The sequence below is a fragment of the Pelobates fuscus genome, chromosome 3 (genome assembly GCF_036172605.1).
Source record: "Pelobates fuscus isolate aPelFus1 chromosome 3, aPelFus1.pri, whole genome shotgun sequence".
Lineage (NCBI taxonomy): Eukaryota > Metazoa > Chordata > Amphibia > Anura > Pelobatidae > Pelobates > Pelobates fuscus.
In genome coordinates this window covers 312,667,764-312,687,954 of record NC_086319.1, presented here as the reverse complement: position 1 = coordinate 312,687,954, position 20,191 = coordinate 312,667,764, and positions in this window count along the sequence as shown.

Sequence of the window (20,191 nt, the reverse complement as noted above, 5' to 3'; positions counted from 1 at the left end):
TTTTTGGTTTGTCCATTTGTTTCCTGAATAATTTTCTATGGATGATATTTGACTGAACAAAATCGTCAAAATAAACAAGTGTAAGACACCCCAAACAAATTTCCTTCTTGAGAAAAAATGGTTCAGCCAAATCGAAAATGTTCTTGTACACAGGTTTATTGTGTACACGCACGCACGCATGCACGCACACACACACTATTACATTTGTATGGATGTATACTGTGTGAAACTGGACACTCGTGAGTTAACATTATTTGATGGCTTGTTGTTTCAAAAAGTTGAATAAATCAATAATAAACCTGTATTTTAAAATTGTAATGATTAATACATTGCCCTAGATGCTATGAAAACCATTGTTATATTCATTGATTTAAGACAGAATGCAGAAGCCTACCTGCAAGCTTCAGTTGCATGCCCCATATATTAAAATAATGTCCTTAACAAGTGAGACATTAGTGTATGATATGTTACATGATTGTACATAGGAGTTGCTGCCACAAGCACAGTGTCATAACATAAACACTGGATAAAAAGAAACTCATGACAGTATCGATTATTAAAGGAGCTCCTATGCACAGCAGGAGATGTGAGTACTTATTTGATGCCTCTGCCTATAGAATTTCTAGTAGAAAATCTACTAGGAAAAAGAGGATTGCCATCTTTAGCCTGTTGCCTTAGGGGTTTTTATTTCATTTTGTATTTGTTTTCTTTTCTTTCTTTTGTTTTAATTTATAAACCTGTGTTAGAAAACTGCAGATTTGTTCATAAAAAAGAAAACCCAATACCAACAATTACGACTACACATGAATTCATAAAAGCTAAATTATTTTATGTATGATTTCCCAGAAAGAAAAAAAAGAAAAAAATTAAAAATTGCATAAATAAAAAAATAAATATATACATTTCACAGAATTCTACATAATTCTCAACTGCAATCGATGCAAGCTCCATAAAGATTAACCCCTTAAGGACAGATGATGGATATATTCCGTCAGGTTTCCCTTTTATTCCAGAAGTTGTGTCCTTAAGGGGTTAAGTTAGAATTCATATGTAAAAAGCAACATCGTATCCTCTTCACCTTTTAGACAAGAGAATTCTTCCTACAACTGAGGGCCTTCTGCTGAAGTGGAACACTCGAGTGCTGGGAAAACATTGATGCACTATAACAGCAAGAACAGATTCAGATCAAAAAAGGTCTGGTTAAAGACAGTACATATGCCAGCCCCAAGGTATTTGAAATATTTATACTTTGCTAAATTTTTAATCTTTAAGAGATTCAGAGCTTTCTCCAGTTCCCAATTATTTGTGCTTTGCAGCTGACAAATATCAAGCGTGTCTAAGAAGTAAAAGTAGCAAAAAAAAGAAAAATAACTTAGTGTAATCATTTAAATATAGATCGAGACGGGTTGCATGCTGAGTACTAGAGAAAGATGGCAGTGTGGTAATATACAGCAGCTCAATAATGGTCTTGGGGAATAGACATTAGTGTATTTGTCACATGTATTTTTTTTAACAAAGATGAATTATTAATTAAAACTGCTTATTTGATAAGTTACAATAAAATTATATTCTAATTTTCCTAGCCTATTGAGTTTGTCAGCTCTAAGAGAGTTAACAGTAACTCAGTATGGGTGAATCCTTCTTACCTGTGCAAATATTTTTGACTATCAATTTTTTCTCAAACAGTGGGAGTTGGCTTTTGGGTGCTGAAGAAAATTCTTCAACAGTTGCACGATAAATCAGGTTTGTTTCGGTAGATGATGGCAGTATTGCAAAAGAGGATGATGTCATCCAGATAAATGATGGACTAAATCCCTAAAGACCTGAGATCCTGAGATAAGTCATGGCAGATTTCATCAATTTCGTGAATTACCAAGGCATGGAGCTTAGTCAATGAACCAGACACGTTTCCATGCTTGTAACTTCCATCAGAAGTGAAGGAACTGACGGCAGTCGGAATGAATGGGGACTATGAAATAAGCGTCTTTGAGATCCAGATACATGAACCAGTTCCAAGGCTGAAAGAAATACCAGAGGAGGTAAATTCCCTCCATTTCAAAGTGCTGATATTGCACATAAGTATTTAGATGACGTAGGTTTAAAACAAGGAAAAACTCACAGCTTCTTTTTGACCAGGAAAATATTGCTGAGATAACCTTCTCAGGATATGGCTGTTTTAATAAATGCGATGATGTGAGATGGAGGAACCCATTCGCCAGACTGAGGATTATGGATCTGCCATGGATCAAACATGGGATCCACCTGAACTTCTTCAGCAGCACCACCCTATTTGGAGGTAAAATCAGTGGGGTTCACCAACATGTGACTCCTTCACTCCTTCGCATACCTGTCATGGGATTTATATGAGGCATCCGAGACCTTCCATTCATCCATTATTGAAATAAACCCCAACTCCACCAGTATAACTGTGGATGGGAGTAAATAATCAGAATATTACTCAGCAAGGAGTAACAGATTCTCATGCTGCTTTGTAGTAGTACTTATTTTGCCCCTTGGTAGTGGGAATTTATCCTTGCCTTTGGAAGATCATGAGCAGTGTCTTTTAGACAGGCACCTTCAGAAGCGTTGGACCCATGGACATCAGTCTTGCCCTAGAGGGACCTTGCAGTGAGTGAAACAGACCATAATTCCTAAAATAATAGTGTCCCTCTTTGCCTAATTGAAATGTTGGAAGGTATGCTGCAAATATGCAGGATCAATAAACGTAGCTTCCTGGCAATGTTTCTGTCAAAAGGAATGTGCAATCATCATCCAACAATAATCCATTAGGACATGAAGAAATTTCAAAAACAGAGCAAAGGATTCCCCAGCATACATGACCCTGATGAGACATTGGCATGCTCATTACCTTTACCTCCTTCCAATTGCACTAACGTCAAGTAAATAGAGGACCCCCCATAAGGGTCGCCCCTGTAGAGAAGGGGCTCAAGGCATTGTCAATGTTATTGTATAAACCCTCATTATTGAGCCCTTGTTATTAATAAATGAACACTGACATTTTCACAGGAAAACACTTCTAGCACCCACATCACTGACTATATGTAAGGCTATAGATTATTTTAACCTGATGGACCTCCCATTTGGATATGGATAGATATCCATTTGGATATCATTCATGCCCTTAGTAAATTATCCTGTGTTTTTGCATGTAAAATATCTGTGCAATAATGAGTAAGAGAAAGCATTTTATGCTTCAGAATAAGTTATTGATTTACTAAAATTAATTCATGCAAGAATTTACAAATACTGCTGAAATTGCTGTTCACTAATTTATTTCAACTGGAGTTCAATTCAGAAAATTTAGAAAATATTATATAATGAAAATGTCCATATAAACGTGACCCTCTCAGGATAAATTCAAGTGGCTTTTACCTTGAATGGAAATTCTTTATCTGACCATGGTATATACTGTATTAGATCATTTATTACCAGTAAGTCAATAAAAAAATGTATCTTGCTTTTTCAAAATTGTTTAAGGTTTTCAGCATTCTTTTCCCTATAGTGATGCTGCAAATGCATATGCAGGCAAGAACAATAGTTTTGAAAAAATGTCTTTGTAGTGTTTACCTTAAATTAGTAAAGATGGTAACCAAGGGAATCAATTTGAAGGATATTTACAATTAAATGCTATAAAATAGAACTTTTTTTTTTCATTTTCTGTTCAAAAGACTGATGTAATTTCTCATCCTAAAAAGGTGGAAAACTAATATGTGATTGTGTGCTTGATAGCTTTGAAATGGGCCTGATAGCTTTGAAATGTCTATCTACTAAATATTTTTATTGTTAATTAAATAAAATAATATATATTAATAATATAATATATATTAAAACAAGCTGTGTTTAATGACATTTTAGTCAACTAACATTGTGATCTTTGCATTTTTTTATTGATCTGCATTTCCTAGCCCAAAATGTATTTCCTAGCCCAAAATGGATGTCAACCATCCCTCCTTAGCCAGTCACCTGGTAACATGTTACATGGAAGTAAAATTAAAATATCATAAAATCAAAATAGTTTCCAGTGGTGGCTGGCAATATTTTAAGATGGTGGGGGACCAGAATCCTCCTCTGGTATTGCACTCTGTCCATTCGCTCTGCAACCATCATCTTCTGATCTTCTGATTCAAAAGGCAAGTTAAGAGACATATAGGCGAAGATACGTTTTGCCTCCTCCCAGATTCGTTTTGCCTCCCCCCACATAATGCATAGTCACCTGTATGTCTCTTAGCTCCCCTTTTGAATTTATTACATTCTTTTGTGTATCTCTTCCTCTTTATTGAATGTATTACCCCATTAAACCTCTTTAGTGTATCTAATCCCCCTTTTCCCTCTTTGTGTGTCATACAAAGCCAACATGTGTTTCTTTCTCTCCCATTTGTGTCTCTTAATTCCCCCACTGTCCCTTTGTGTGTCTATTTTTCCTCCCAGCCCTTTTGTGTCTCTTTTTTCAGAAGCCCATTTTGTATTTTTTTACTCCCCCAGTCATTTGTGTGTGTTTTTCTCCCCTTCCCCAACTCCTCTGTGTGTCTCTTTGCTCCCTTCAGCCTCTCCTTTTCCCCTTCTTCTCTGTGTGTCTCTTTCTCCTATTCCAAGCCCGTGTTTGTGTCTCCCCAGACCCATTTGTGTGTTTCTTTCTCCTCTTGCCTAGCTAATCTGTGTGTCTCTTTGTCCCAACATTTCAACAAAGAGGTATACTTTAGGTTTAGAGGAGTGAGTGGAGGTATAGCCAGAGGTGGGGCTGCCCTGTAAGTCTCTAACTAATATTAATGTATACAATTAACATGTAATTTAAAAAATTACAAAAATAATCTTATTTATACAGATTAAGTTTTAAACACAGCGGAACTACCGCCTGGACAGCCATTGCGGCTGTACCAGGGTCTGCACGCTAAGTGGGCCCATCAGGTGGCCTATGCAGTTAGGAACACCTGTTTGCAATATATCCTGTAATTATGTCAGTGATGGAAGGAAGTGGCTGCAGGTCACTTCCTCCCAGTTAACACAAAAGTGCACCAGGGGGATGGGGGGACAGGGGGAAGGCAGAGAGGAGCAGAGTGGGAGAACCTCTGACTTCCAACAGTCTTAGGCAGCTCATTGGACCCCAGGTAATCCACCATCTTGCATCCTAAAGGTAGGAAACAGGAGAGTGGCTGAAAAATGTGTACATTTTGCATCAGTGTCTATAAGTGTGTATGTGTATCCATCGGTATGCTTGTCTTTATATCTTTGTGTCTGTATGTGTGTTTGTGTGTCTATGTATCTGCATATGTGTGTGTCTGTGTAGCTGCTTGTGTGTAAACGTGCATCTGTGTGTCAGTGTATCTGTATGTGTGTCTATGTCTGTGTGTGTCTGTGTGTGTGTCTGTGTATCTGTATGTGTATATAAATGATTGGGAATCTGTTTGTGAGTCTGTGTACCTGCATGTGTATCTGTGTGTATGTGTATCTCCATGTGTGCCAGTGTATGCCCCTTTGTATCTATGTGTGTGTATATCTGCATGTGTGTCAGTGTGTGCGCTTGTGTGTCTGTGCATCTGTATGTGTGTCCATGTTTATATCGGTATGAATGTCATTGTGTGTATCTGTGTATATGTATATGTTTTATTGTGTGTGTATATGTATGTGTGTTATTGCATGTATCTGTGTGCCTGTGTATCTGCATGTTTGTCAGTGTGTGCCTGTTTATCTGTATCTGTCTGTGCTAGTGTGTCTATACAACAATAAGGATAGACTCTCACTATAGTATTTAAAATTTAAAAATAAATAAATACAAAATACAGGCAACACTAAACAATAAAAGGATTTCCAGACCTTGTGAATGAACAAAAAACATTTTATACTGTAGTATACTGCACCCAGTATACTGCACCCAGTCTGAGTGTACAAATATTATACGTACATAGGTCTTCAGATTACCGTATTTATCGGCGTATAACACGCACTTTTTTCCCCTGAAAATAGGGGAAAAATCGTGGGTGCGTGTTATACGCCGATATCCCATAATTACTTACCTGTCCTGAAGCGTGGGCCGGCTTCACAGCTTGCACCGCGGTACAGGAACTTTAATTTCATGTTCCGGTTTCCGGCGGGACTGAAAGGAAGTGTGCACAATAGTGTGCACACTTCCTTTCAGTCCCGCCGGAAACCGGAACATGAAAATAAAGTTCCTGTACCGCGGTGCAAGCTGTGAAGCCGGCCCACGCTTCAGGACAGGTAAGTAATTATGGGAGGGGAAGTACACTATGGGAGGGGAGGGGAGAAGTACACTATGGGAGGGGAGGGGAGTACACTATGGGAGGGGAGGGGAGTACACTATGGAGGGGGAGAATACTATGGGAGGGGAGGGGGGAGAATACTATGGGAGGGGAGGGGGGAGAATACTATGGGAGGGGAGGGGGAGAATACTATGGGAGGGGAGGGGGAGAATACTATGGGAGGGGAGAGGGAAAATACTATGGGAGGGGAGGGGATGGGGGGGAGAATACTATGGGAGGGGAGGGGATGGGGGGAGAATACTATGGGAGGGGAGGGGATGGGGGGGAGAATACTATGGGAGGGGAGGGGGGGAGAATACTATGGGAGGGGAGGGGGGGAGAATACTATGGGAGGGGAGGGGGGGGGGAATACTATGGGAGGGGAGGGTGGAGAATACTATGGGAGGGGAGGGGGGGGAATACTATGGGAGGGGAGGGGGGGAGAATACTATGGGAGGGGAGGGGGGGAGAATACTATGGGAGGGGAGGGGGGGGAATACTATGGGAGGGGAGGGGGGGAATACTATGGGAGGGGAGGGGGGGAGAATACTATGGGAGGGGAGGGGGGGGGAATACTATGGGAGGGGAGGGGGGGGGAATACTATGGGAGGGGAGGGGGGGAATACTATGGGAGGGGAGAATATTATGGGAGGGGAGGGGGAGAATACTATGGGATGAGGGGGGGGAATACTATGGGGGGGGGAAATTTCCTGGAATTTCTTTCTAAAAATGAGGTGCGTGTTATAGGCCGGTGCGTGTTATACGCCGATAAATACGGTATTTAACACAGTTAAGCTCAGACAAAAAAAAGACAAAATAATAGTGCAGCACAGTATGGTGTGTATATAGGTGATGAGCTTGTAATCTCATAAATCTTACACTCACATTTTATTGAGCTAACTTAGTGCTCTGCTGTTTTGCGCATGGACAGAATAATCCCCATCTAAGGATATGTAATGATGCAGTCAACACAGGTACTTCAGATAAGGTGCAGTGTGCAGGGTATATGTGGAGGTAAATACAGAAAAAAAAACTCCAATGGTGAAGTAAGTACTGGTGGAAAATCAAATAAAGATAAGGTAATGTACTTTTCCCAGAGCAGAACTTGCACTAGTATAAACAGTGAGGGTGGTATAATCCCCACCAAGGATGTGATGGTACTAGGAACCAGTAGGTAAGTTAAAAAAAAAAAAAAAAAGGTAAGTAAATCTATGTAACGGCGCTCCCTGTACCCCTGGCTGGGTACCTCCACCAAGGACCGCTTCCTAGCTAGAACAGGGGACAAACCGCAGCACTTCTGCCCATAGTCGCCGTGGCTTTACTGGGGTCCTGGAACCGCTCTCTCCTCCTGGAACCGAATGGGGAATTTGCTCTAGACACCACCAGGCACTGGACAACATTCAGTCCTGGGAGCTCTAATCCTTACAAGGACTTTCCTCATTGACTCCTCCACACTGGAACAGTGATTAATGAGTAGCCCTTTCCCCTGCCAGTAACCAGACGACACATAGTTCTGGGAGTACAGGCTGAAATACGTTTAATCTGGCCAGATGGCCTGCTTTTATACAGTTTCAAATACAGTTGAGCATGTCCATGACACTCCCACAGAAAACAGGATAATTGAGTCATGAACTCCATGTGGAGCCCAGCAGTGAGACAGAGCATTGGAAGCCATCAGGCTTGAGGGGTCGAGGCACTCAGTAAATAAGAATGTAATATATATTTTTTTTTTAAATTAACCTTACCCTCCCTCCCTCCGTCTCCTTACCGATCGCCACCGTTCCCCCAACGGCGATCGGTCTTCTTCTTTGGGGGGACACTCTGGACTGAGCCCAGAGAGTCCCCTTTGCATTAAAGGACCCCCGGAGTCATGTGACCACTCTAAAAGAGCAGTCACATGGCCACCATAGGTGTCCATAGTGCTGCCAGCAAGGGGACTGCCTGAACTGAGATATATATACATATATATACTAAGTGTATTTTTTTATTAATATATACATATATTAATATAAAAATACACTTTGAATAAAATAACACACATATATATAATAACTATATATATTATGTATATATATTATAACAAATAAATAATTACTAGAGATGTCCCGAACAGTTCGCCGGGAACTATTCGCTGGCGAACATAGCTTGTTCGCGGTCGCCGCGGCGGGCGAACATATGCAATGTTCGGTCCGCCCCCTATTCATCATCATTGAGTAAACTTTGACCCTGTACCTCACAGTCAGCAGACACATTCCAGCCAATCAGCAGCAGACCCTCTCTCCCAGACCCTCCCACCTCCATGACGAATAGGGGGCGGACCGAACATCGCATATGTTCGCCCGCCGCGGTGACCGCGAACAAGCTATGTTCGTCGGCGAACAGTTCCCGGTGAACTGTTCGGGACATCTATAATAATTACAAATAAATAAACTGTAAAAATAATTTTACGAAGATATTATATACAGTTGCAAGAAAAAGTATGTGAACCCTTTGGAATGATATGGATTTCTGCACAAATTGGTCATAAAATGTGATCTGATCATCATCTAAGTCACAACAATAGACAATCACAGTCTGCTTAAACTAATAACACACAAAGAATGAAATGTTGCCATGTTTTTATTAAACACACCATGTAAACATTCACAGTGCAGGTGGAAAAAGTATTTTTTTTATATATTTATTTTTATTTTTATTTATTTATTTTAAATATCACCATCTCTTTCTTTCACCAACGGTTTTAATTACAATTTTAGTAATATAACTTTGACTAATGTCACTAACGATCTAGACAATGGCAATAACTATCACCATTGCAAAAGGATTAATTTTATTTTATATTTGTATATACATCACTATTCCCTTCTTTTTTTTTATGAACAGCTCTAATTATAAATAGCCACCACACCAATCTGCAAGATCAAATATCCATTTTATTTTACTTTTTCACACTTATTTCAAATCTTAGATTCAAGATAATCTAAATGACTCTCGAACGCACGCTAAAACACTGTTTATTTCCAACATTGTATTTTTCCATGTGCACTATAATTCATTCATATTTCATATGAATATTATGATTCAATATTCGTTACATGTATATCTGTCTGTCTTGTCATAAATATTGACACACTAGGGGTTAATTCTGGTACAAATACAACCCTTATTACGCGAGTAATATGAACTGATACTATTATCCATGCTTAACGCTTGACTAGGCATACTACGGATTAACCTTCACATGGATTTCATCTACATTATATGAATAACAAAGGTAATTGATATAGATGATACGAACTGATACTCTTCCTTTTTTATGTTTGTTTTCTATATGTACTGGCAAATCATGAGTTAACGTAATACGAACGGACTAACAACATTGATAAAGAATAACTGAAAACATCTAGATGGAACTATAATTCAAGGAAAAGATCAACATAAAGACTTTAAGCAAGATGAGAAGACATTTATCTTTGGAAAAAGAAGATTGAAGTAAACTGAATACGAACATGGTTAACGGAACTCCGTGTGAGAGCACCCGTTAACCACCCAGGAATAGAATACGACAGCAAGGCATGGGCCGCACACATCTTACCTGTGGGTGGTAATGACGTAAACGGTACATATGTACCGGTGCCTTAATTGACAATTCTGGCGGTATATAAAACAGGAAAAAGAGAAAAAGGCTGCGCCAAGATAAAACAAAATAAAATAAAATAAAATATATAAATGATAAGATTAGTCCCAATATATAGGAAAAATAAAATAAAATAAAATGTCTGTTTCACATGTTCCACTGGTAGAGTGTTCTCTCTTTCTTTGATACTTCAAATCCTTCCGTGATATGGAAAACACAAAGGGAAAAGGACCAATCGTGCAGAGTGAATAAGATACGTGGCAATAAAATAATAAGATGTATTACACTCACATTTACATGAGCTGTAACGGAACGCAGTATATTAGTCCACGATATCCGTTGGTATCCTCAGGAAATCCACAGTCAAGACAGAAAGCACGGCAATATTCCCCATCCTCCCAATAACCGGACGAAACACAGTTTGGGAGTCAACTAACTCGCTTTATTCACAGACTTCCATATTTATGCAGTTCCCCTTGCAAGGGGTTTCCTTACAGCTGTTACAGGGGATTTCTCCCATCAGGCATTGTAATTATCCCAACAGGCATTGCTACACGAGAGGGATACTCCCACTAAAATGGACGATTAAGTGGATTATCCCCTCGTGGAGCAAAACCGACAATTTATACAGAAATCCATATTTTATACATTTTTGCTCGCTTTTAGACGAATGACCGTTCGGTAGATAGCTGGGGTCGGCGGGCACATTTAGTGAGAATACCGCTCTGATCCCAGCTACTCTAACCGAACGCCGCACAAAATACATTAAAACATTGAGTTCGGTTTAAAAGTACCGAACATCTATGGGGAACAGAATGTGCCGAACGCGGAACTCCCGAACGCTCTAGAAGTCCAGCGGTGTTCGGATCATCGAGTAGCCGTTTTCAGTTCCAGGCTCTCGACGACCGAACACCGCTGCAGAGACAAAGGATCCAAGATGGCCGACCGCCGCATGGTCGGTAGCAGGACGGCGGCCACCTAGGAGAGCCCTTAATTACCGATTGCAACATTGTTGCAATCGGTTAATTGGTGCCACACGACTTGTGAATGTGTGGTCTACCTGGGGAGCCCGCATTCGTACGGCGAACGGCTGGGATAGCCGTGTTTCGTCGAACGAATGCTTTGTATGCTGGCAGCGTACGGCTGCCAGCATGCGAACGGCCATAACACAGCACTTATACAGGTAAGGACATACAGTATACATTCAGCCTATGGACAACCTGCAATACATATAGTCCAGAAGTGGCTAGGTTTGCCACATGAGCTATAACCAGCTCAGGGGTAACAGGTGTTCAGCAGAATAATCCCTGCTTGTAGGATATTGCGAATTCTTTTCCTCTTTGGGTCTGGTGCTGTCCAATTCTCAGGAGAAGGGAAGAATAGGAACAACAAATAGTGCTCTCTGATGATAAAATGTGGTATAAATAAAAAGAAAAGGAAATATACTCACAAATTGAAGTGCAGATCACACTGCACTTGAGATATAGCGTGGGCGGTATAATCCCCACCTCAGGATATATAAAATGCCAGGAAAGGAAATAATAAAAATGTTATATGTGTAAAAATAATAAAAATCATTTGAATGGCAAAGAAGTATTGCCAAACTTAATTTATTATTTAAAATACATTAACGCGTTTCACCACTGGGGTTTTATCAAAATTCCATTTTGATAAAACCCCAGTGGTGAAACGCATTAATCTATTCCATTTTGATAAAACCCCAGTGGTGAAACGCGTTAATGTATTTTAAATAATAACAGACATTTTATTTTATTTTATTTTTCCTATATATTGGGACTAATCTTATCATTTATATATTTTATTTTATTTTATTTTATCTTGGCGCAGCCTTTTTCTCTTTTTCCTGTACATTCTCACTTCAGAGGGTAAGAGGGTTACCCCCTGTAAGGTTGCTGCCTACTTATTATATTATTAGCGCTAACCTATCTTCTACTTTTTTTGGTATATAAAACAGAGATGACAAACCAGGAACTATTCTACTTCCAAATCCGGTTGAAGAAGCCACATTGCAGTGGCGAAATGCGTTCCTGTTTTTACTGGACATTGAACCATTTTTTATTTTATTTTATATTGTATTATTACATTTTATTTTATTTGATATACTACATCCTGGTTCCGATCTTATCAATTTCTACATGGGAGTGCAATCCCTAAACTGCACAACGCCTACATATAGAGTCATTTGAGACACTCTATTTGGAAGTACCCACTTGGGAATTTTGTCTTTCACTTTACAATACCAGAAAATACTGCGCAATCGTTTGCCTATTCGTTCCCCTCCAGGAAAAGATATATGTCTGGGATAGGGGTGGGTCGCCTATACGGACCCAGAGGCAATTTACACCAGATCTGGGTCTACAGCTCTCTGTTTGTGAGTGTGCATATACCTCAGAATTTTATACTGTTTAACCCTATACAATCTACACTATATCCGATTGTCTTTTACAGATCTCCACATAATTGATGTTAAAAGTGGAGACTTCATCCTAAAACTAAACTAAAAGGTGATTATTTACGTATTTATTGTATAAGCGCTACATTCTTTTCATGTTATCTGTACATTCTGTTGGTGATATTGTAAGGAGTCACATAAATGTTTAGCCGCTCACTGAATATAAAGACTTAACACATAAGTGCTAGTCTTTATCCACGCTTAGCATAATACCTTAGGTTGTCTTCTTTTAAAAAATATGTACATGTGAAGGGTTATTCAGGGTTCCTGACATATATCAGTGTTACAATGTAACTCGTGCTAATTTAAAAAAATAAAAATAAATATTGTTTGGAAATAGCAAAGTGCTACTTGTACTTATAGCCCCATAACTTTCCAAAAAAAAAAAAACTAAGAACATGTTAACATTGGGCATTTCTAAACTCATGACAAAATGTTGAAACTATTTAGCATGGGTGTTTTTTGGCGGTTGTAGATGCGTAACAGATTTTGGGGGTCAAATTTCGAAAAAGTGTTTTTTTTTCATTTTTTCATCATATTTTATAATGCTTTTTATAGTAAATTATATGATATGATGAAAATAATGGTATTTTTAGAAAGCGGTATATAATATGTGTGAGTAAGTTAAATGAGTAAGAGGAAAATTACAGCTAAATACAAAAACGGCAGAAATGTAAAAAGAGCCCTCGTCCTTAACGGTAAGAAAATTGAAAAACTGTCTGGTCACTAAGGGGTTAAAAATACATAAAACCCCCTAAAAGTTACATCCCCTGATAGCCCTATCCGGGTGACCAACATATCCAAAAATCACCCAGATCTGTACAGGGGTTCGGGAATTTCATGGAAGTCTTAATTTGACCGACCACACGAGGCTCCTGCCCAAAACAGTTCCATAAAATCAGGGCTAGTGGTCGGTCTAGTTCGGTAGTTTTATCTGAACCAACTACTGAACATAGTCAATATTCTTACTCTGTAGCTTGTTCCCCTTGTTCGTAGGAATGTTTCCACTGATCAGTGTCTTCCTAAGTGTTATAAAACCGAACACAGGCGATCATGGAAGTCCAGCGGTGTTTCGGAGTTTCAGTGTCCAAAAATAGTTCCATGAACTCAACGACCAAACACCCTGCCTGTGTTCATGCGAACAAGATGGCTACCACCTCATGGTCATCCATAGAAAATGCGGCCACCCAGACGAACATTTAGAACACTGCAGTGAAATTGCTACAAAGTAGTGGTCTCCAGTTCTCCGGTCTCCGGATCGTGTGGCTGTTCGGTTCCCAAACCATATAGTCCAAATACACAAATGGATACTTTTTTCAGTGTGTATTACAGGGCCCATAGTCTGTGGGCAGGAGGCTGGCAATCAGGCTCGTCTAGGAGCTCGTGGCAAACTCACGTGAAAAAGGTGCAAACTCACTTGCAAACTCTCCAGAAGTGTCAACTTTTTCTTGTAATGTATGTCTGTGTATCTGCATTTGTGAATTTGAGCATCTGTTTATCTGTATTTGTGTCAGTTTGTATCTGTATGTGTGTCAGTGTGCACCTGTGTGTCTGTGTACCTATGTATGTCTTTGTGTGTCTGTGTATCTACATGTTTGTACCTGTTTATACAGTGAGTGAATAAAGTATTTGATCCCCTGCTGATTTTGAACGTTTGCCCACTGACAAAGAAATGATCAGTCTATCATTTTAATGGTAGGTGTATTTTAACAGTGAGAGACATAATAAGAAAAAAAAAATCCAGAAAAAATGCATGCCAAAAAAGTTATGAATTGATTTGCATGTCAATGAGTGAAATAAGTATTTGAGCCCTTCAACTTAGTATTTGGTGGCAAAACCCTTATTGGCAATCACAGAGGTCAGATGTTTCTTGTAGTTGGCCACCAGGTTTGCACACATCTCTGAAGGGATTTTGTCCCACACTTTGCAGATCCACTCCAAGTCATTAAAGGACCACAAACTAATTTTCCTGGCACTATGTAGTTCTTAGGTCCCCTCCACCCTCATGGCCCCCCTCCCGCTGGGCTGAAGGGGTTAAAACCCTGTATTAACCCTGCAGTATAAACATAGCAGTTTCTATGAAACTACTATGTTTACAGCTGCAGGGTTAAAACCTGGGGGACCTTGCACCAGACCACTTCATTGTGCCTATAGTGGTCCTTTAAAGTTTAGAGGCTGACGTTTGGCAACGCAAACCTTCAGCTCCCTCCACAGATTTTTTATGGGATTATGTCTGGAGACTGGCTAGGACACTCCAGGACCTTACTGTGCTTCTTCTTGAGCCACTTCTTTGTTGCATTGGCCACTCCTTTGTTGCATTGGCTGAGTTTGGGTCATTGTAATGCTGGAATATGCATCCACAACCCAATGCCCTGGCTGAGGGAAGGAGGTTCTCACCCAAGATTTGACGGTACATGGGGTGTCCATCGTCCCCTTGATGTGGTGCAGTTGTCCTGTCCCCTTAGCAGAAAAACACCCCAAAGCATGATGTTTCCACCTCCATGTGTGACGGTGGAGATGGTGTTCTTGGCGTCATAGGCAGCATTCCTCCTCCTCTAAACACAGCAAGCTGAGTTGATGCCAAAGAGCTAGATTTTGGTATCATCTGACACAACACTTTCACCCAGTTCTCCTCTGAATCATTCAGATGTTCATTGGCAAACTTCAGATTGGCCTATACATGTGATTTCTTGAGCAGGAGGACCTTGCAGGCGCTGTAGAATTTCAGTCCTTCACGGTGTAGTGTGTTACCAATTGTTTTCTTGGTGACTATGGTCCCAGCTGCCTTGTTATCATTAACAAGATCCTCCCGTGTTGTTCTGGGCTGATTTCTCACCATTCTCATGATCATTTAAACTCCATGAGGTGAGATCTTGCATGGAACACCAGACAGAGGGAGACTGACAGTTATTTTGTGTTTCTTCCACTTCCATGAATAATCGCACCAACTGTTGTCACATTCTCACCAAGCTTCTTGGCAGTGATTTTGTAGCTCATTCCAGCCTTGTGTAGGTTTACAATCTTGTCCCTGACATCCTTGGACAGCTCTTTGGTCTTGGCCATGGTGGAGAGTTTGGAATCTGATTGATTGCTTCTGTGGACAGGTGTCTTTTATACAGGTAACAAGCTGAGATTAGGAGCAATCCCTGTAAGAGAGGGTTACTAAATCAAGCATAGAATTTTATACCTAGATATTTGCATACATTGCTTTTAGCTTTTCTACATTATTAAATAAAATCATTTAAAATAATTGGGATTATAAAAATTTTAATGACATATTACTTTTAAGTAGCATAAAGGTAGATCAAACACTAGTTTTTGTAATTCTCAGAACATATATTACTAATGTAAGCCCTTTTTTGCAAAAATGTCTAATTTAGGTAAAATAATATGTCCTCCAACTAAATTGCAGACAGCGCGTAATTAATACTGCTGCTTAATAAGAGTAATATGTGCTTTTTGTTAATGAGGTAGTAAGCGCACAGCACCCTATTAAGATCACACGCTGGCATGAACTAAAATGATCCCCTTAAAGTAGTCACAGTGAATTAGAAAATCACACAGTATACTTTGTATTCTAAAGGGAACACTGTTTAGCTGTAGGAACTTACCATCTATTAAGTATCATCACAACAAGACCGTCAGATGGGATACCCTCTATCAATATGAGCTCAACTCTTAATTTAGTTTATTAGTAGGATTAAAATTACAGAGGGGAAAATTAACAGCCGGTGCCATCTTCCTTTCCAAACGCTGTATGAGAAATCAATTTTTAGCAGAGTGAGCTCTCTGATAGAATCTCCCACAGCTTTTTTTAATTAGAATGCGTAAAGACTGTCTTCCTTTGGGGTGTACTGAGGGTAATTATTAAGGTGGCTTCTTTTGGCTTGGTGAAATAAAGGATCATTAGAATGTTAAAGAGCTACTATTTTAGAAATGCAATTAAAGATCTGCAACAAGGTTATTTCTTTATTGGTGTCTTTCTGTTATAGGTAATTATCAGAATGGAATTTTTTTTTATATTTAATTATTATTCAGCCATCTTAAGTTAAATTATTCCAGTCTATCCAATATAACTAGTATTGGATTAGTAAATAGATTTAGTAATAGATAGTAAATAGTTTTAAAGAATTCTGCAATAAAATCTAATATTTTATTTTTTTTACAAAGCGCCTACAAGTGGCAAGACATGGGATTAATATTATTTCCTTTGTTTAGGAGATATCAATTGTACAGACAGTGTAGCACAGCTGTATACAAATAAGTGCTGAACAGGTATAATGAAATACAGTGGTATATACATTAGTTAGGTATAAAAGTACCCAAAACAGAATACAGGACATGGGGTCATCAGGGGTATAGTGACTAACGGCATTCCCACCCAACCAGGCTTTGGGTCTGGCCCTGGTCAGGGGTCAGCTTTTACGCTACACAACACAACCCTGACAACACATTTGTGACAGGAAGTTGTGGTGGGTATGGGCAACCCCTATATCATGTAGGCCTACAAGATGTTGTGTCAAGGCAGACAAGCATGGAAGCATCTGATATGGGGTATAGAGGGAGTGCCTAAATGTTGTGGTTTATGTCGTCATCAAATTAGTGAAGCTTTTTTTATTTTTTTATTAATAAAACAATGTCGGTGAGGGGAAGCTGTCCAGGCTGTAGTTGGAGTTGATACATTTTTGAAAAGCTTTGGTGGGTCAACATGTCCTCGCTATTGAAATCATGGCAGTAGGCGATGGGTTACTTTTAAGATAAGTGTTCCATCCATGGTTCCTATGTTATATTGGCACATCTCTTCCATGACTCTGATTATTTGGACTTTCTGTATCCATCCTCTAAGGGATGTGGGATCAGTCCCATGAGTTGGTTGGGACTTATGTGTGACCACATTCTCAGTGTGGGGATAATAGTTGGCTGGTGAGGATGCGTGAGAAGTGTTTGTCCTGATTTGTGCCATGGGATCGTGAATATTGGGACCCTAAAAAACGAGTCTTCGATGTTTAACCATTGTTTTTCCATGTCTATGTGCACCCAGTTATATATTCTGGCAAAGAGTTGCGTTATAGTGTTGTTCAATGTTTGGTAGTCTGAGCCCTTCCTCTGGTTTTTGTCTAGTGAGTAGAGAGTATGCAAGCCTAGGGTGTTTATTGGACCATATGAAGTTTGTGAAAAGTTTGCGTATTTTTAAAAAGAAGGACTTGGGGAGGAATATGGGCAGCACCTGTAATAGGTATAAGATGTGTAGTAGTATATTCATTGTAAGGATATTTAATCTGCAAAACCATCCAAATTGAGGAAGGTACCAGGATGTTAAGTCTTTTGTGATAGATTGGAGCAGTGGGTGGAAGTTAAGGATGCATAGGCGAGTCAGGTTGTTAAGGAAGGAGATCCCTAAGTATTTAATAGAAGTGTCAGCCCATGCAAAATTTTAGGCGCATTGAAATGAGAGTTTGAGAGTTGTAACTAATTCGGAATGTTTAATGCTAGAATTTCACATTTGGTTAGGTTTGCTTGGAAGTTGGAAACCCTGTTGTAAAGTGCCTTTTTGTGTCAAATGTGTGGTAGTGAGCTTGAACAGAAAGTCGTTGGCAAATGCCAAAACCTTGTAATTCTTATCACATACAGTGAAAACTGAGATTTGTGTGTTTTCCCTGATCCCCTACAGAAATGGTTCAAGAACCAGAATGAATAGGAAGGGGTAGAGGGAGCACCCCTGTCTTGTTCCGTTTGAGATCGGGACAGGGTTCGTGAGTTAGCCCTTTATCTGAATTCTAGCTGTGAGTGTGGAGTAGAGGGCCTTCAGCCAGTGCAACCAGTTTGGTCCGAAACCCATATGAGTCAGGGTTGCTAGCATTAGGGACCAGTCCACCCTGTCAAAGGCTTTCTCAGCATCTATAGATAGTAATACACTAGGGATTTGGACAATGAGTAATTGCTAAAATAACCAGTTGGATAACATCTATACTTAAGGGTTGGTGCAGAACCTTTGCAAAAGTGGTTATCCTGAATGAAAACCACCTCTGCTTTTAATCAGTGAAATTCCGTTAAAGCTATGCAGCGTTTTTCAAGGGTGCTCCTAATCAGCAGGCTGTAAAAGCCAGCTCTGTCTGAGGCCTGGTACCTGGTCATTTTGTTGGTTTGTTTTTGCCTGCCGGATCTTTGTTACTCTGCTGATGGATTTCCTGGACTCTGACCTCTGCCTGCCTTACCAAGTACGATACTCCGCTGCCAGCCCAGACTTAAGCTTCTCGTCTGACCCTGCCTTTGGATTACCCCTTCATTAGATCAGATTAGCATGCAGTTAATTCTGACTGTGAAGAACACAAAATAAGGAAAATACATGCTAATACATAAAATAAGCTAGCCTAGCAAGATCAGGCCTATAAGAGCTTGAGGTGGTGTGAGGATATTTATGGGGTGATAAATATTAAAATAATATTTTCATAAAAATTATCAAAAATGAATTTAATAATTTTTATTATGTCAAAATTGATATCTTGGGGTGGTTCCCCGAATAATAAAGCTGAGAATTACTCATGATTTTTAATTCTCTTAGATCCTAGAGGAAGCTCATTAGAGGATTTTTACTTCACACAGTAAATCACAAATTAATTATAAAATATAATTTATTGTGATAATAAAAATAATAATAATATGTAACATGCGTGACAATCAGTGAATATTTAGGTATAACATAAGCATACAATATGGCAATGGTTTAAACACAATACAGCGTCTAAAAGCGACCAGTTGTCAACAATTTAACAAGATTTATGATAGGGCACTGTTTATAAATCATTTAAAACCAAATTCACATAGAAGACAGAACCCCATAGAACACACAGCACAGCCTAAAGCAATACAACTTTGGCTAAACGTCAGACCACACTGAATTTACCCTTTCACTGCTGGCTACAATCCTCATAGGCAATATATCCTATTATGTTGTAACTTTACAAATAAAGTAATGTTCATAGTAGATCATTTTACCATTCCTAAGACCACCCAATAAGAATATTTATACCAGATTTTACATTTGCCAAATTTTAACTTTCCTAAATAAGATTCACTTTATATCAGAACAAGTCAATATTTCTGGATAATATGTGGCATGCTAACCTTTTGGTAAATTTTACAGTTAATATATTGTTATCTTTATTCCACCTGCAGGGATGGAATTTTTATAACCTTATATTCCTTAGCTAACTAAGATTTCTAATGATTGGAATCTGACCAAGATTTATCCAGATATCTATTCCTGCTGTTAGTAACATTTTAATGTCTGAATCTTTGAATGTTCGAATGTTTGAATCTCCCTCTCTTCCCTTGTCCTTACTTTTTAAAGGGCCAAACTCTCTGCACGTCACTAATTGATAGGACCAATAGGGAACTGTAGGTGTGTCTTCCCTACACACTATCCTCTAGATTTTGGTTAGTAGATGGTGCAATTACATCACCAAAAATTCTTGTCAGGGGGTCCATTTGCCTTTTTGCATAATGGGTTACTGTAATTGGTGATGCATTTTATGTCATTTTCAGCTATCTTTATGTCTGCTATCAATAACATAACATGTCACTTCAAAGCATTTTCTTTGTTTTTTCCAGTCTTATCCCAGACTTCGTGTCTGTAATTTCAATCGTAATTTTAGAATTGACACTGCCTAACCTTAATTTCACCCTTTTTCTTACAATGGGACTGTGTAAGATTTTGTTAGTTGTTTATTTTATTTTTTTAGAAAGTAAAATTAATTACTTAGTGTTATCTGTCATTGAGGTCTGGTGTTCTTGTGTGAAGCTATA